This window comes from Populus trichocarpa, chromosome 10 (assembly GCF_000002775.5).
Source record: "Populus trichocarpa isolate Nisqually-1 chromosome 10, P.trichocarpa_v4.1, whole genome shotgun sequence".
In the NCBI taxonomy this organism is placed as follows: domain Eukaryota; kingdom Viridiplantae; phylum Streptophyta; class Magnoliopsida; order Malpighiales; family Salicaceae; genus Populus; species Populus trichocarpa.
Genome location: NC_037294.2, coordinates 5,208,155 through 5,222,834, shown reverse-complemented (window position 1 = coordinate 5,222,834; position 14,680 = coordinate 5,208,155).

Sequence of the window (14,680 nt, the reverse complement as noted above, 5' to 3'; positions counted from 1 at the left end):
CTAGTTTCCCTAATGGGTTTCATATAAACTCAATTTAAATAATAATCAACCCAAGCTAAAACTAGCCCAAACTAATTAAAATAAACAAAATAAACAAGTCTAAAACCCAAACAAATTGTCTCCTCTCAAAATAATTAAAGTTTGATAGCCCAACTAATTAAATAAGACAAGTTCGTTGTTTTCGCATTCTGTCTGGCAGCGGCAAGGCCCAACTTAAAACGGATGGTTCTCTCTCGTCTTAATGAATTAGAAGGCGTACCATATACCGTTGGAAAGGTATGGAAGTCTAGTTTCCAGAAAAACTATAATCACACCAAAATGCGATCTGTAGCTCAAGTTACGACCAAAAGAGTAACAAAAGGCCAAGCTGTCCGAATCTAGTCTTTTTCTCCCAATCCTTGTGTAATGGTTTTGGTTCTACCAACAAGCCCCTCTTGAACATGAATCAGATTAATCAAGACTTGATCTTTATTATTACAAATCCTCTTGAAGTCCACCTTAGCCCATGTATCTTGAAGAAGTCCATTGAAAGCTTCTTTGAACTTCTTATCTCTAAGCCTAGTAACTGGACCAACTGGAACCTCCAATGAATCCTTTGATGGTTGGTTGCATCATCCCCTCGCTCCTCAAAAGGATTCAACCTCGAATCATCACCTACATCAAACGAAGAAAGATCAAAAACATTGAATGTAGCACTAACACCATACTCACCTAGTAGGTCCACTTTGTAGGCATTATCATTAATCTTTTCTATGACCTGATAAGGACCATCTCTTCGAGGCATCAACTTTGATCTTCTTTGTTCAGGAAACCTTTCGTTCCTCATATGTACCAAAACCCAATCACCTGGTTCAAATCTCACTAATTGTCGTCCCCTATTGGCTTTGTTGGCATCTTGTTCATTCTTCTTTTCTATTTGTTGCACACTACGATTATATGCAAATTCATTGAATGGCAAACAATTTCTCCAATTTTTAAGATTCTTTTGAATGATAGCCCTTAACAATTGAATCAAAGTCCGGTTAACAACTTCAATTTAGCCATCTGTTTGTGGATGACAAGTAGTAGAATATAAAAGTTTAGTTCCTAACTTACCCCACAAAACCTTCTAAAAGTAACTCAAAAACTTAACGTCTCAATCGGATACAATGCTCTTAGGAAGACCACGTAGCCGAATGACCTCTCTAAATAATAGGTCAGCTATATTTATTGCATCATCTGTTTTATGGCAAGCAATGAAATGTGCCATCTTAGAAAATCTATCCACAACAACAAATATAGAATCTTTCCCTTTCCTAGACCTAGGTAGACCCAAAATGAAATCCATAGAAATATCAACCCAAGGTTCCTTAGGAATAGGCAAAGGTGTGTATAGTCCATGAGGCATTACCCTAGACTTAGCTTGTCTACATGTTATGCACCTATCACACATTCTTTGCAAATCTCTTTTCTTATTAGGCCAATAAAAGTGCTCATGCAGAACCTCCAAAGTTTTAGTAATTCCAAAATGCCCCATTAAACCTCCCCCATGTGCTTCCCTCATAAGCAATTCACGTAAAGAACAATTAGGCACACATAACTTATTTTCCTTAAACAAAAATCCATCATGCCTAAAATATTTATCCTTGGCCGAAACCTTGCATGTGTTATATATAACACCGAAATCATGATCATCAAGATACAATTCCTTAATATACTCAAATCCTAGCAATTTAGTATTAAGAGTATTAAAAAGAACATACCTTCGCGACAAGGCATCGGCGACCACATTTTCCTGATCTTGCTTGTATTTAATCACATATGGAAAAGTTTCAATAAACTTACCTTTGACCCTTCAAATGTTTCAACGATTGGTGATCAATATGTATGACAAACTCTTGGGGCCACAGACAATGTTGCCAAGTCTCCAAAGCCCGCACTACTGCATACAACTCTTTATCATAAGTGGGATAGTTAAGAGTTGCACCATTGATTTTCTCACTAAAATAAGCAACAGGCTGTTTTTCTTGCATTAAAATAGCTCCAATACCTATTCCTGAAGCATCACATTCAATCTCAAAAGCTTTATTAAAATCAGGTAAAGATAGTAAAGGTGCCGAAATCAACTTTGATTTTTCTTTTGGTAAGTTGACGTATGTATTAAAAGAAGAAGATACAAACATTATAAGGGGCATACCCCAGATTTACAATGATAACAGAAACATAAAACAACAGATGGCTACAGGCTAGCCACCGACCACAAAACTGAAACCTCACTAGATTCGTTAGGGAAACCAATATAACCAGCTAACTAACATCATTAAGAATCTATGGTATTCACCCTCCAAGCTCGTTGGATCCTTTTGTTTTCATTTGTTGGTACGACATTCCTCGTCAAATCAAGCTTATCACGAATGATACATTCGATTTGATTAAAGACCAAATTCGAAGTTCTAGACAGTCCAGCAAAGATCCTTGCATTCCGTTCTTGCCATACATGATACACTATAGCTGCAAAACTCAGTTTACGAGAGAAATTGACGAAAGTCTTGCCATGCCAAGAGACAGTGGCCCATCGAATCCATTCATCCCAGCCTTTTGTCATTCTTGGAATGTCGCATCTGTCACAAACATCCCACCAGATCGCTTTAGTATAGGAGCATTCAAAGAACAAGTGGTTGTGATCCTCATTGTTGCGGAGACAGAGTGAGCATCTATTGGGACCATGTATACCAAACCGATGAAGTTTATCTTGAGTTGTGAGTTTCTGTTGGACGACCATCCATAGAAGAAATGAATGTCTTGGAACAGCATTCTTGAACCACACAATGTCTTCACCTTCGCGTTCTTGGCCATACCTGAATCATAGATGAATCTTTCCCCGTAAGAATCCGCGAGTGGGCTGTGAGGATGCCAATTATCAAACCATAGAGAGGTTGTCATTCCATCTCCTATGATGTACTTCATCTTCGGCCATGCTAAGGATCTGAGCTTTAGAATCTTTCCCCAAGCCCAAGAGCAATTCTGTGGCGTCTTGATTGTCCAGAAATTCCTACCTTCGCAATAGATTGGATCTGATCCAAGTAGACCATATTGAGCCATCTGAGTCATTGCACAGGTTCCAAATGTGTTTCAACAAAACAATCTTGTTCCATTCTGTTATCCTTTTTATTCCTAGCCCCCCCTCCTTTTTCGGAAGACATACCAGGTCCCAAGCTACTTTAGCCCCATTAGTTCTCATATCTGAACCTGACCAAAGAAAGGATTTCATAATTTGCTCCACATTTTTAATTACTTGCCCAGGTAAGAGAAAGAGAGATGTCCAATAGACCTGTATGGAAAATAAGACTGAATTAATTAGTTGTACCCGTCCTGCATACGAGAGTGTTCTACAAGTCCAATGTCGAACTTTAGAGGTGATTCGATCCACGAGGCCCTTACAATAAATAGCCTTTAGTCTGGACGAGAGAAGAGGTACTCCCAAATATTTCATAGGGAGCTCCCCCTCTCTAAACCCAAGAGTATGAATAATTTGTTCCCTCTCAGCATTTAACACACCGCTCAAGAAGATGTCACTTTTGTTTGGATTTGGATATAGACCTGATAGATCTTGAAACTTTGTGAGAACAGTTCTGATCATACGAATTGAGTTTACATCCCCGTTGCTAAAAATCATCAAGTCATCAGCAAAACAAAGATGAGAAATTTTGTCCTTCTTGCATCTCCAGTGGAACTTGAATTCTTGGTTGGCACTCATCTTGCAGAATAGCCTCGAAAGGATTTCCATACATAGGACAAACAAATATGGGGACAATGGATCCCCTTGTCTCAGCCCTCTTCCCCCTTGAAAGTAACCTGCAAGCTCACCATTGACGTTGATAGAGAATTGACATGATGTAACACAAACCATGATCCAATCAATGACTGTTCTAGGGAATCCCATTTTTATTAACATAGCGTCAACGAAATCCCACCGCACCGAGTCATAAGCCTTCATCAGATCAACTTTCATAGCACAACGAGCAGGTCCCGTAGATTTATGATAGCCTTTCATTAGTTCCTGAGACAAAAGAATGTTATCACTGATTCTCCGTCCTGAGATAAAAGCAGTCTGATATGGACCAACTAAGGATGGCAAAACAACTTTGATTCTCCTAGCTAGAATCTTAGCGATGCATTTGTACACTGTATTGCAGCAAGATATAGGACGAAAATCTGTCAACCTTGTAGGATTAGCAACTTTAGGAATAAGGGAAATGGATGTAGCATTCATTTCTTTAAGCATTCTACGAGTCTGAAAGAAGGATCTAACAGCGTTGATTACATCTTCCCCAACTATGTGCCACATTCTTTTGAAGAAACCTGCGTTAAAGCCATCCGGACCCTGCTTTGTTGTTCTTCAAACTAAACATAGCATGCTTAATCTCCTCCCTTGTTATATCTTGTGCGAGTACATGCTGTTGCGTTGAAGACAGTTTCAAGTTAATTGCCGATTCCATCACTTCCTCGTTCAGAACCCTAGGCATCTGATCCACTCCTAACACACAATGGAAGTATGCAATTACTTCTGATTTGACTGCCTCGTGTCCTTCGACAACCTCTCCATCCTCCTTTGTAAGTGATAGAAGCTTATTTCTATTCTGTCTTCCATTTACTGATTTGTGAAAGTAGCTAGTATTCTGATCCCCCTAAGCTAAGCCATTGTATCCTTGCCTTCTGTTTGAAAAAACTCTCTTCAGCCCTGACGGTAGAAGCGTATTTATGAACAACATCCCTTTCTCGCATGCACAAAATTGGATTCTCATGCGCTGTATGCAGAGCCTGTTGAGCCTTATCCATTTCAGTTTTTTGCATCTTTAACTCTATCTGAAATGTTGGAGAAGTGAGCCATATTGAAAAGTTTCAATTCCTGCTTTAGCTTTCTTAGTTTGCAACACAGTTGATACATTGGACAACCCCCCGAATTCTGATCCCATACCTTCTTCACCAAGGGCATGAACTCGTCATGATCCATCCACATATCGAAGAATCTGAATGGTTTCTTTATGTTCTGATCATTGCCAATAACCTTTACCACCATAGGAGAATGGTCTGACATACCCTGAAGGCAAAAATCTCGCTTCCGATAATGGGAAGTTCAGATTCCACTTCTCATTGACAAGCACTCTATCTAGTTTCCAGCATAATCAGATTCTCAGGACATTGGTTCGACCAAGTATAATGCATACCTGAATACCGAAGATCATCTACTTTCGCTTCTCGAATACATGTATCCAATCTGTCCATAGTACCAGCCCACGTAGTAGACCCTCCTAACCCTGTCCGACTGGTTGCGGATAGCATTAAAGTCACCCATAAGAATCCACGGGGTTGACTCCCATCCATCACTACGACTCACTATATCAGACCATAATGCCTCATGTAAGGAAGCATTATTTTCTCCATAAATAACTGAAGTATTGAAACTGATATTGGTAGCTAATATAGTGACAGAAACATGAATAGCCTGGTCTGACATTCCAAAAACATCCACCTTCACCGTATCAGCATTCCAACAAACCCAAATACGCCCACGACAAGAGAAATCATAATTATACAAGAAGGACCAAGAACGCAAAAGAAGTTGAGAAACATTATCTTTATTCTTGTCTTTAACTCGAGTTTCAACCAGACCAAAAAGAGCTATCCTCTCTTGATGGATGAGCCGACGCAATTCTGAATGCTTTATAGGATCATTCAAACCTCTAATATTCCAACATCCAATAATCATAGGAAAATAGAGAGGAGTACAAACAGCAACACAAAGATTACCTTGACGTGGCTCCTGGAGAGGAGCCAGATTTCTTATTCTTCTTTGAAGAGGCTTTTGAACCCTTTTTCTTTTTCTCTAGAGAGTCTCTAGCCTTAATAACTGATTAAGGCTAGAGGGGATTGAGGGGTTGAGGGGTTGTCAGGATCGTTGACGTTATCTCCTTATCGGTTTGTTCCCCATCTGTATCACCTCCCATTGCATCCATATCTGGATCTAAAGCAGTACTTGCAGCCCCTTGCTCCTGTTTCATGTCTTCTCGATTCAAGACAAGAGGAGAGGAAGGATTTTCATCTTCATGACAAGCAGCATTGCGCACATCTGATGCTGCATGATCAATCATATTACACTCAGACATATGTATACCAGATGTTGAACAACCATTCTCATTACAATTACCCACTTTAGACGCCAAGGGAGCATTCTCCCCACTCACAGAACCCTTGTTTCGTTTACCAACTACCTGCCACTGAAACTGATTCTGCTTGTTATCCGCAGATTTAGAGTTCATAGCTCCTAGATTCCTCTTACCCTCTGCCACCACTTTAAGATTATCAATGTTATTAGTAGCACATAGCGCTGTGGTGTGTCCAAAGACATTGCAGTTACTGCACTTCGACGGTATCCATTCATACTCAGCTGAAATTGTTATGAATAACCCATTTGGACAGCGAAGATCATATTCCTTAACCAACATCTTCGAAGCATCTATCTCAACGCAAACTCTTGCGTAACTAAGCCTTTTACGCAACAATGTCGTATGATCCGCATGAAGGGGGACTCCAATAGCACTCGCTACACAGCTCAACCCCTTAATAGTCCAATACTCGAGAGGGACATTATACAGCCGAACCCATACCGGAACTCTGGCCAAATCATCTTTCAAAAATTGCATGTTCGGTTGCCAACGTTTAAGCACCAAAGGCCTGTTTGCCATGTGCCATGGGGCTCTTTCCAACACATTAGTGGCATGATCGACAGAATCAAAATTGAAGATGAAGAAACCATTATTCGAAGACAAAACTTCTGATAGACCGTAGGAGCTCCATATTCTTTTGGCAATAGAATTAACCACGGGATACGGTAATTTCTGCCCCACAAAATGACCAACTAGGGTGGATTTCCAAAATTCACAGCCATCTTCAAACACATCAAGTGGAGGAGCTACTGTCACACGACCATTAGTCATAGTAGGGGGAGCAAAGTGCAGATTACGGACTGAACTAATGCCAAGGGTCTTGCTACCCTCATTGTCATCAACATCAGAACCCTTCAAAGCATTTAAAAAATTCAATTTGGGTCTAAGTTTTAGTTGTTCTTGTTGATGAGACCCTACCTTCACCTCATCAACTTTAGAACCCAACACATAGTTCATTTCTGGAACAACATTAGAATCTTGGACAGTAGAGTGTTTCTCTATACTAACATCAGAATCAGCTTGAAACTGAGAAATCCTCATCCCATGGCTATTCAACATATCTTGCAGTTCTAATCTTAATGTATGTCCAGACTTAACTAGATTGTGTTGTTCAATGTTAGAGCTAACCATTGGAACATTTTCCACAGAAGAGCATAGAGACATTATGGTAGCATACAAATACTAGAGAGAACAATAAACTGAGTCCAAGAAGCAATAACAGCAACCTAACTCAGAAACAACAAGATGCAGATTAGTTCATGAAGGAAGAAGAGAATTACAGAATTACGAGGCCAATATCTCCCAGCACACTGATTTTAACAATGATCCGTTCGGTCAAGATGTAGAGTAAGTTCCGAAGAACAACATACTAAAAAATGGTAACGATCCAATGGTGAACAAAGGAGATCAAGCTACGACAAACCACTCTGAAACTAGCAAGAAAAATGAAACTTTTTCCAAAGAACTGTGATTTAATCTTCACATATGGCAAACGCCTTCATGTCTATGACAGCCATAAGAGAAATCATGAAGAAAATCCATTCACTATGCTGCAACTTCAACACTTCTCCATAGTTCCAGAACTGAAAATGCAGAATAGTAGAAATATTGCGAGATCAATATCTCTTACCTCGTTGATTGGATAACAAATCCGTTCGGTCAATGTTGAGAGAAGATTGGAAGGAACAACATAGTCAGAAATGAGAACAATCCAACGGTGGACGGAGTAAATGTAGCTCCGACAGCACCACACTCTCTCTCTTTCTCTCTTTTCTCTCTAATATTCACTTGTGTTATATTTTGAGTCTTTGTTTCGTTCACAATTCATACGAATTTGCATTGCTACTTGCGAACTCGTAATCGTAGTGTTTTTTAGCCCCCGAGATCTCTTTCTTTTTTTTCTTATTTCTTCTCTCTTTCTCTCTTCTCAAATGACACTATGCGATCTCAATGTTCCAGAATTGTTTCGTTTTTCAAAAACTTTATCACTATTTTGTGATCATTGTTTCGACTTGGATTTGCATCTATCCATTTTGAAACATCATCTATTACGACTAATATGTACAAGAAACCAAATGATGGAAGAAAGAGCTCTCAATAGTGTAGTTAAGTGAAGAGAGAGAGACTCTCGGTTGTATTGAGAGAACGTGCCAGTGTGTTGCACTGCGCCTATTTAATTCTTTCATTGTGCATCGTTCCTTTTCCCCACTTACACGGCAGCTCCTTCTTATGGCTAAATCGAAGAAGAAATCCTCGATTCTTTGGTCTGTTGAGGGGGATTTTAAACTCCAGGCCTCGCGTCAAGTTTCCCCGCGTATACCTAGGGCACAATTTCGCAGCTTATCTCCGGTACACTCTAACCACGACTCCTCGTCGCAGGCTTCTCCGCCTCGTCCCAAGACGATTTTTGGTGACTTTGCAATGCCATCTAGTGGAGTTAGGGTTTCTACTAAGCCTAGACACAGAGCCAGTTCCTCTGCTTCCTGTGACAACAAAGGCGTCTCCTCTAGTGGCTCTAGGGCAGGCTCCTCGGCGAGCACTGAGCGAGCTGGGTCTACCCTTCTGAGTTCAACCCTCCTGGTTTGCGTCTCCAGTCAACCCCTCTGCCAAGAGGTGCCTCTTCACAACCATCGACAATTTTTCCAACCTCTGCTGGTACTTCTTCTGGTTCTCTCAGGTTCGGCCCGATAATCCATAAATACATGCCAAGGAAACTCAACCAGGTACTTCTCAGTCTCCTAGTCTCGTTCACTTTCCTAATTTTACATCAACTGCTTCGTGTCAATTTAAGGATACAAACGTTGATAGCCCTGCTGATTTGTGGAAATTCTGTTTAATTGGGTTTGTTGCGGGAAAGTTTCCTGGTTATGCCTCGTTGTCTCACTATATTGGTAACCATTGGAAATATCATGCTAACTTTACAATGCATGATTCTGGTTGTTGATATTTGCATTCCCTAATGAAAATACAATGCTGGAAGTTCTAGGTGGTAGACCATACTATGTTTTTGGCAGGCCATTAATTCTCAAGGTCCTGCCCGATTTTTTCGACTTCAAGCCTCCTGACATGACCAAGATGCCAACCTGGGTGAGATTTCCCAACCTGCCTCTTCGGTGCTGAACTCCCCTCTGTTTATCAAAATTGGCTAGTGTGATTGGTAAGCCAATGCACTGTGATGACCCCATTACCAGCATGACAAGGCTCTCCTATGCCCGAGTTCTTATTGAGGTTGATTTGCTAGGAGATTCTCGGTAAATGTTGTTCTCCCCAATGGCTCAACCCTTGTGCAGCAGGTTTTGTATGAGTCACTTCCCCATTTCTGCAAATTATGTAATGTTTTGGGGCATAATTCTACTGCCTGGCGAAAAGGCTCTTCAGAGCGCAAGAAAAGGCCTCAAGACCCTCAGCAAGGTTCTGGCAGTCCATCTGCATACACGGTGGCAGTTGAGAAACAACAACTGTATAGTCAAGGCCCTCCTGTTGACACTCTTGTTGATCCCATGACCACTGAAGCGGCCACTTCTGCTCTTAGGAGACACTCATCCCCTGGGCGCAAACGAACTAAACTTGCTACATCTTCTACTGCTAAACAAGCCTGAGGCCTTGCTCTATGTCCTGACTCTTGTGAGGATATGCATGTCTTACCGATTCAAAGGCAATACTTAACAAGGAGCAAAGCTCACACTATGGTTGCCCAGCCCTATTCGGGTAAACCGGGGACTTCCAAGCGGCCTGTTATTGTATATAACAGCTCTGATGATTCGGCACAATCGATGTCGAGGTAGTTTAGTTGTGGGTATGACCCTCTGTTGGTTGTTGCTGCCTTCTGTTAACTGACTTAAGTTTTGTGCATTTCCTTTGTTGGTTAGCTTTGTGCTTGTTCGCTCCTATTTGTCAGGTTATTTCCTGGGGGTGTTTTGCTGGATTCTTTGCTTGTTGCTGGCTGGGTTCAGGCTGTGGTCTCTTGGTTTAGCTGTTTTTCCTGTCGGTTGCTATTAGGGCTTGCTTCTTGTTGTTTCCTCGGGGTGTTCCTGGGTTTTGCTTGTTGCTGGCTGCGTCCGTTCTGGAATGGTTGGCTGTGGTCTCTTGGCTTTGCTGCTTTTTCTGCAGGTTGCTATCAGAGCTTGCTTCTAGTACCATGCTGGTTTGTTGGGCCCTTCTTTGGCCAAGGGAGTCTGTTCCCTAGCCTCCTTTTGTTCTTGGCCCTCCTATTTGTTCTACTTTGTTGATCCTTGCCTGTTGGCTTGGTTAGGTTGCTAGATTTGTGGTTTACCACTGGGAGTTGTTCCCTATGTTTCCAGGGAGTATGTTCCCTGTTTTTGCATATGCATGTACAATTGACTGGCTGGTCTCCAGCGATGTTACATTTTTTTATCTATATATTTCTTACATTTGATGAAAAAAAAAAAACCAAATGATGGAGGAAATGGACCCATAAAATCTATACCTCAGCAGTCAAAGATCTGAATAACAAGAATAGGATTTAAAGGCATCATGTGACGTTTTGAAATAGATCCCAACTTTCGACAGTTTTCACAAGTCTTGCAGAATGCATGTGAGTCCTTGAACATGGTGGGCTAGTAAAATCCACTTTGTAATATTTTTATAGTTGTCTTTCTTGATGAGAAATGACCCTCACATGCCTCAGAATGATAAAATTTAATGACACTACTTACCTAATTGTCAGGAATGCATCTTTAAAATATTTGATCAGGATAATATTTGAATAAATAAGGGTCATCCCAATAAAAGTTCTTCACTTCGTTTAAGAACTTTCTTTTGTCTTAGGTACTCCAATGAGCTGGCAATTGTCCTAAAACAAGAAAATTAACGATATTAGCAAACCAAGGCATTATAGAGACGGAAAGTAAGGATTCATCAGGAAAGTATTCATCGATTGGTGTGATGTCAGATCTTGAATCTGTTGTCAATCTTGACAAATGATACGCGACAACATTTTCGGTGCCTTTCTTGTCTTTGATTGTGATATCAAATTCTTGAAGTAACAAAATCCACCGCACCAATCTAGCCTTAGAATCTTTCTTAGAAAGAAAATATTTCATTGTTGCATGATCACTAAAAACAACAACAGGTGAGCCAACAAGATAAGACTTGAATTTTTCACATGCAAATACTACTGCAAGTAATTCTTTTTCAGTGGTGGTGTAATTCATTTGAGCACTATTTAAAGTTTTATTTGCATAGTAAATCACATAAGGTTTCTTATCTTTTCTTTGTCCCAAGACAGCACCTACGGCATGATCACTAGCGTCACACATTATTTCAAACAGCAATGACCAATCAGGAGGTTGAATGACATAAGCAGAAGTAAGCAAGTTTTTAAGTTTAACAAAGGCTTCTTCATAATGTTCAGTCCATTCAAAAATATTATCCTTTGTTAGAAAGTTACTTAAGGGCTTAGATATTACACTAAAATCTTTGATGAACCTTCTATAAAAACCAGCATGTCCTAAGAATGATCTAACATCTTTAACAGATTTTGATGTTGGCAAGTTAGCAATTAACTCGATTTTAGATTTGTCAACCTCAATTCCTTTTGATGAAACAATGTGACTAAGTACAATGCCGTTTGTTACCATAAAGTGATATTTTTCCCAATTCAGTACAAGATTCTTCTCTTCACACCTGCTCAAAACCTTTTCTAAGTTAATCAAACAATCATCAAATGAATCACCAAAAACAGAAAAATCATCCATAAAAATCTTAAGAAAATGTTCACCCATATCACCGAATATCCTAAGCATGCATCTTTGAAATGTGGCTGGTGCATTACATAATCCGAAAGGCATCCTTCGATATGCAAAAGTACCAAATAGACATGTGAAAGTAATTTTCTCTTGATCTTCCAATGCAATTTCAATTTGGTTGTAACCTGAATAGCCATCTAGGAAACAATAAAATTCATGACCTGCAACTCTTTCTAGGATTTGATCCATGAAAGGTAAAGGAAAATGATCTTTTCTAGTCATTGAATTAAGTTTCCTATAGTCAAGGCACATGCGCCAACCAGTAATAGTCCTAGTTGGAATTAACTTATTTTTCTCATTTGTTATCACAGTGACTCCAAACTTCTTGGGTACAACTTAGGTAGGACTTACCCATTTGCTGTCAGAAATAAGATAAATGATTCCATTATCTAGAAGCTTAATGACTTCATTTTTCACTACTTCTTTCATATTAGGATTAAGCCTTCATTGCATTTCTCTTGAGAGTTTATCATTTTCCTCCAAATAAATCCTGTATGTGCAAATCAAAGGACTAATTCCTTTTATGTCAGCTATGGCCTATCCTAATGTATTTTTGTGCATTTTCAGAGTTTGTAATAACTTACCTTCTTGATGTGCATTAAGTTTTGAAGAGATTATTACCGGAAAAGTTTCATTTTCTTCTAAAAATGAGTATTTGAGATTGAATGGTAATGGCTTCAAATCAGATTTTGGTGGTTGAACACTTGAAGGTATGGACTCAATTGATCGTGGTTGCAACTATTTGCCTTTGATTCTTCATGAAAATAAACCATTTGCAAATCGTTAGATTCATCAATCTCAGTTTCACTGGAAGTGGTTTGAAATTGATCATGAACTAATTTTTCAGTAAAGTCCACTTCCTATAAATCATTATCATCTCCAGATTGCTTGCAAATGTTGAAAATATTAATCTCCAATGTCATGTTTCCAAATGATAGTTTCATCAGTCCATTCCTACAATTAATCAATGCATTAGAAGTTGCAAGAAAATGAATTACATGCTTCAACAAGTTGTGTATCCAAGACAATAAAATCCACAGGGTAAATGAATTTATCAACTTGTACTAACACATCCTCAACTATTCCTCTAGGCACTTTTACAGATCTATCAGCAAGTAAAAGAGTTACAGAAGTTGGTTTTAACTCACCTAGATTGAGACTCTGAAAAATTGAATATGGAAGTAAATTCACACTAGCTCCAAGATCAAATAAAGCTCTTTCAATTTTATGTTCTCCAATAAAGCCTGAAATTATAGGACAACCAGGGTCTTTATATTTCAAAGCATTATTATTCTAAAGAATAACACTTACTTGTTTGGCTAAAAAGGCTTTCTTTTTCACATTCAGTTTTCTCTTCATAGTGTATAGATCTTTCAAAAATTTAGCATAAGAAGGTACTTGTTTAATAACATCCAACAAAGGTATATTGATCCTTACCTGTTTGAAAGTTTCAAAGATTTTAGAGTTGTGATTGACTTTCCTTTGTTTGGTCATGGCATAAGAAAATGGAAGTACTGGCGGGGAATCGGTCTTTTCTTTGCAATGTTCAGATTGAACCCCTTTTTTACCCTCAGAGATTGACTCATCATCTTTCTCATAAGGTTCAAGAATGGGTTTTTCAATAACCTTACTACTGCAAAGAGTGATGACTGATTTGACTTGATCCATGTGTTGGCTTCCGGAACTACTTGCATTTGCGTTGTATTGCCCCTGGGATTTTGCTGTGGTTGAGATGGAAACTTACCTTTCTCTTGAAAATTGAGAGCAGATGTGAATTTTGCAAGAGTATCTTTAAAATGTGTCATGCTTTGAGCAAGTTGAATGTTGATTGTCTCTTGCTTTTCAATGAATGCATGCAATGTTTCCTTAAGATTTTGGAAATAATCAGTAAATTATGGAAATTATTTTAGAAATTATGGTGTGCTTGAAATGATGGCTGCGAAGTTGGTGCATTATTGTTATCACTCTTCCAACTGAAATTTGGGTGATTTCTCCAACCAGGGTTGTATGTTTGGGAGTATGGGTTATGATTGGGCCTTTGGAAACTGTTTAAAGCATGAGCTTGTTCATGGAGACATTCCTTAAAAGAAGGCAAAGTTAGACAGTCATTGGTTGAATGTTCATTGGTTTCACAGATTTGACACACAATGTCTTGAACAGATTTTAATTGACCACTTCTTTTCAATTCTAGTGCCTCGACTTTTCTTGCTAAAGTTGCAAACTTGGCTTGGAGGTCATGATCTTCCCTAAGGTTGTACATACCTCTACTAGATATATGAGGCTGAGTTTTACTTAGTGCCTCATAAGTGGCTGTAGTGTCCCAATTTTGAGCATTTTCAACTAGCAAGTCTAGGTACTCCATTGCCTCATCAGGGTCTTTATCTTCAAAAGTTTCATTGCATATCAATTCCACCATTTGTTTATCCATTTGTTTACCCTTCATAAAAATATGAAACCAATCTCCATGTTTCAAAACCATGATGAGGGCAAGTATTAAGCAAGTCTCGATACCTATCCCAACATTAGTAAAATGTTTCTCCCAACTTTGAGTGAAAGTGATGATTTGTCTTTTGAAAGAGTTTGTTCTGTGAGACGGAAAAAAGTTCTTTAAAAATTATTGTTGCATTTCATCCCAAGCACAAATGGATTATGGTCTCAAATTTTATAGTCATGTTTTATCTTTATCTTTTAAAGAAAAAGGAAAAA